At 39.7% G+C, this 5,000-nt stretch overlaps 2 non-coding genes across 2 annotated transcripts; both read right to left on the bottom strand.

Annotated features, from left to right (window-relative positions):
- Positions 1-1,953: 1,953 nt before the first annotated feature.
- TRNAR-UCG (transfer RNA arginine (anticodon UCG)) lies at positions 1,954-2,026 on the bottom strand. Its single transcript has one exon. It is a non-coding gene; the product is annotated as a tRNA-Arg (tRNA).
- A 647-nt stretch (positions 2,027-2,673) lies between these two features.
- On the bottom strand, positions 2,674-2,746 carry TRNAR-CCU (transfer RNA arginine (anticodon CCU)). Its single transcript has one exon. It is a non-coding gene; the product is annotated as a tRNA-Arg (tRNA).
- Positions 2,747-5,000: the final 2,254 nt, after the last annotated feature.

Raw genomic sequence — 5,000 nt, forward strand, 5'->3', positions numbered from 1 at the left:
TTTCTTACTCGGAGGCAAAATCAGCACTTTAACTGCCCAAATCATACAGAGTTTACACATGTACCACTCTATGCACACATAGGCACACACCTTGCAGTTCTTCTACACACACTTAAGCTAAAAACCCATTCTGTCACGTCAAAATTCTGCAAACCTATTACATATTCAGTCCGCCGGCATAGAAGCACTTTTTAATGCCATTAAAATGCACAAGTAGTTAGACTGAAGATGCAACCTGAATGAGTTTACAGTATGTACTCCACTTTATTAATGATTAGTAATGAGAAAGTGAGGACTACAAGAGTATTGGAAAAGACTTTTTCCACTCTGAATGTAAAGCAGATTGTGTGACCATTGGCCAAAAACAACCACGAAGGGACTCGAACCCTCAATCTTCTGATCCGAAGTCAGATGCCTTATCCATTAGGCCACGCGGTTATCCGTTCACCTGAGATGATTTTTATTATGTAGGTGGTATGCATGGATGGAGAACATATTATTGAAAGGTATTCAGGTTTACATCCCATAGTGTTCTTTCAGCTCTTTTCGCTGGAAGCACTTTTTTGGAATCTATATATTGAGAATTTTATGAGTACGATATGCTTTTGTTTTCCTTTTTGCATATAAACCTCTTTCCTCATGAGTTTAAAGCTCATTTGTATGTTCTACATAGCTCTGGACGTTTCCAGACGTGGAGTGAAACTGTTTTGAAAGTAGGACAAATTGCTCCTTCCTGCATATGCTAATTTTTCAAACTCACATAGGTTGTATAAGTTTTATGAATCCTGGCTTGACCTATTCAAGTAGCTGAAAGCCTGTCACCACCTCTAGAAACAAGATTCACACCAATCCAATTCAAATCATTTTTTCCAAAGAAATATGTTCTGGCCGGTCGAAAATGCATCTCACAAAAATAGGCATTTAAAAATCTACTTTGCAGTTTCAGAACACTAACATGACTGTGAAGTGTACACAAGTAAAACGGGACAGTTTCAAAGTACCTAATCCCTCATAAACTTCTGAGAGGAAGCATGTAATAAATCTACCTAATTTTCTGGAAAAGAAAGAGGGAGGATTTTTGTTATCACCTCAGACGGGACTCGAACCCACAATCCCTTGCGTAGGAGGCCAGTTCCTTATCCATTAGGCCACTGAGGCACACATGCATAGCTCTTTTCTAGAGGCATTATTTAAATGTATTCTATGGTCAGACACCGGTGTGTGCACACAGGGCATTTCTCACTTTTCTAAATAAGTAAACTTCCCATTTTCATCCTCTTCCATCCCCGACTTTAACGCTCTCTTCTATGCTATAATGGAGACTTTGCAATTTTAGCAAGTGGAGAGAAATTGGAGAACCACTTTCGACTCCACACTTCTTCTTCACTTACTTCTTTTCTCAATATACTGGGCTTAGAAAATGGTATCAAGCCATCCTTATCATCAGTAGGACACGGAAAGAGGCACTAAGTCTCCTAACCAAGTTCAACCACACTCTGCAACTTAACCATTGCACTACAAATTAGGCAACGGGGGCATCAGCAAAGGCAGCCAATGTGCCGATCCTTTATACATTTTGTGTAGTACTTTTCTTACTCAGAGGCAAAATCAGCACTTTAACTGCCCAAATCATACAGATTTTACACATGTAGCACTCTATACACACATAGGCACACACCTTGCAGTTCTTCTACACACACTTAAGCTAAAAACCCATTCTGTCACGTCAAAATTCTGCAAACCTATTACATATTCAGTGCGTCGGCATAGAAGCACTTTTTAATGCCACTAAAATGCACAAGTAGTTAGACTGAAGATGCAACCTGAATGAGTTTACAGTATGTACTCCACTTTATTAATGATTAGTAATGAGAAAGTGAGGACTACAAGAGTATTGGAAAATACTTTTTCCACTCTGAATGTAAAGCAGATTGTGTGACCATTGGCCAAAAACGACCACGAAGGGACTCGAACCCTCAATCTTCTGATCCGAAGTCAGACGCCTTATCCATTTGGCCACGCGGTCATCCGTTCACCTGAGATGATTTTTATCATGTAGGTGGTATGCATGGATGGAGAACATATTATTGAAAGGTATTCAGGTTTACATCCCATAGTGTTCTTTCAGCTCTTTTCGCTGGAAGCACTTTTTTGGAATCTATATATTGAGAATTTTATGAGTACGATATGCTTTTGTTTTCCTTTTTCCATACAAACCTCTTTCATCATGAGTTTAAAGCTCATTTGTATGCTCTACATAGCTCTGGACGTTTCCAGACGTGGAGTGAAACTGTTTTGAAAGTAGTACAAATTGCTCCTTCCTGCATATGCTAATTTTTCACACTCACATAGGTTGTATACGTTTTATGAATCCTGGCTTGACCTATTCAAGTAGCTGAAAGCCTGTCACCACCTCTAGAAACAAGATTCACACCAATCCAATTCATATCATTTTTTCCAAAGGAATATGTTCTGGCCGGTCGAAAATGCATATCACAAAAATAGGCATTTAAAAATCTACTTTGCAGTTTCAGAACACTAACATGACTGTGAAGTGTACACAAGTAAAATGGGACCGTTTCAAAGTACCTAACCCCTCATAAACTTCTGAGAGGAAGCATGTAATAAATCTACCTAATTTTCTGGAAAAGAGAGAGGGAGGATTTTTGTTATCACCTCAGATGGGACTTGAACCCACAATCCCTGGCTTAGGAGGCCAGTGCCTTATCCATTAGGCCACTGAGGCACACATGCATAGCTCTTTTCTAGAGGCATTATTTAAATGTATTCTATGGTCAAACACCGGTGTGTGCACACAGGGCATTTCTCACTTCTCTCTATAAGTAAACTTCCCATTTTCATCCTCTTCCATCCCCGACTTTAACGCTCTCTTCTATGCTATAATGGAGACTTTGCAATTTTAGCAAGTGGAGAGAAATTGGAGAACCACTTTCGACTCCACACTTCTTCTTCACTTACTTCTTTTCTCAATATACTGGGCTTAGAAAATGGTATCAAGCCATCCTTATCATCAGTAGGACACGGAAAGCGGCACTAAGTCTCCTAACCAAGTTCAACCACACTCTGCAACTTAAACATTGCACTACAAATTAGGCAACGGGGGCATCAGCAAAGGCAGCCAATGTGCCGATCCTTTATACATTTTGTGTAGTACTTTTCTTACTCGGAGGCAAAATCAGCACTTTAACTGCCCAAATCATACAGATTTTACACATGTACCACTCTATGCACACATAGGCACACACCTTGCAGTTCGTCTACACACACTTAAGCTAAAAACCCATTCTGTCACGTCAAAATTCTGCAAACCTATTACATATTCAGTCCGTCGGCATAGAAGCACTTTTTAATGCCACTAAAATGCACAAGTAGTTAGACTGAAGATGCAACCTGAATGAGTTTACAGTATGTACTCCACTTTATTAATGATTAGTAATGAGAAAGTGAGGACTACAAGAGTATTGGAAAATACTTTTTCCACTCTGAATGTAAAGCAGATTGTGTGACCATTGGCCAAAATCGACCACGAAGGGACTCGAACCCTCAATCTTCTGATACGAAGTCAGACGCCTTATCCATTTGGCCACGCGGTCATCCGTTCACCTGAGATGATTTTTATCATGTAGGTGGTATGCATGGATGGAGAACATATTATTGAAAGGTATTCAGGTTTACATCCCATAGTGTTCTTTCAGCTCTTTTCGCTGGAAGCACTTTTTTGGAATCTATATACTGAGAATTTTATGAGTACGATATGCTTTTGTTTTCCTTTTTGCATACAAACCTCTTTCCTCATGAGTTTAAAGCTCATTTGTATGCTCTACATAGCTCTGGACGTTTCCAGACGTGGAGTGAAACTGTTTTGAAAGTAGTACAAATTGCTCCTTCCTGCATATGCTAATTTTTCACACTCACATAGGTTGTATACGTTTTATGAATCCTGGCTTGACCTATTCAAGTAGCTGAAAGCCTGTCACCACCTCTAGAAACAAGATTCACACCAATCCAATTCATATCATTTTTTCCAAAGGAATATGTTCTGGCCGGTCGAAAATGCATATCACAAAAATAGGCATTTAAAAATCTACTTTGCAGTTTCAGAACACTAACATGACTGTGAAGTGTACACAAGTAAAACGGGACAGTTTCAAAGTACCTAATCCCTCATAAACTTCTGAGAGGAAGCATGTAATAAATCTACCTAATTTTCTGGAAAAGAAAGAGGGAGGATTTTTGTTATCACCTCAGACGGGACTCGAACCCACAATCCCTTGCGTAGGAGGCCAGTTCCTTATCCATTAGGCCACTGAGGCACACATGCATAGCTCTTTTCTAGAGGCATTATTTAAATGTATTCTATGGTCAGACACCGGTGTGTGCACACAGGGCATTTCTCACTTTTCTAAATAAGTAAACTTCCCATTTTCATCCTCTTCCATCCCCGACTTTAACGCTCTCTTCTATGCTATAATGGAGACTTTGCAATTTTAGCAAGTGGAGAGAAATTGGAGAACCACTTTCGACTCCACACTTCTTCTTCACTTACTTCTTTTCTCAATATACTGGGCTTAGAAAATGGTATCAAGCCATCCTTATCATCAGTAGGACACGGAAAGAGGCACTAAGTCTCCTAACCAAGTTCAACCACACTCTGCAACTTAACCATTGCACTACAAATTAGGCAACGGGGGCATCAGCAAAGGCAGCCAATGTGCCGATCCTTTATACATTTTGTGTAGTACTTTTCTTACTCAGAGGCAAAATCAGCACTTTAACTGCCCAAATCATACAGATTTTACACATGTAGCACTCTATACACACATAGGCACACACCTTGCAGTTCTTCTACACACACTTAAGCTAAAAACCCATTCTGTCACGTCAAAATTCTGCAAACCTATTACATATTCAGTGCGTCGGCATAGAAGCACTTTTTAATGCCACTAAAATGCACAAGTAGTTAGACTGAAGATGCAACC

This window comes from Triturus cristatus, chromosome 4_1 (assembly GCF_964204655.1).
Source record: "Triturus cristatus chromosome 4_1, aTriCri1.1, whole genome shotgun sequence".
In the NCBI taxonomy this organism is placed as follows: domain Eukaryota; kingdom Metazoa; phylum Chordata; class Amphibia; order Caudata; family Salamandridae; genus Triturus; species Triturus cristatus.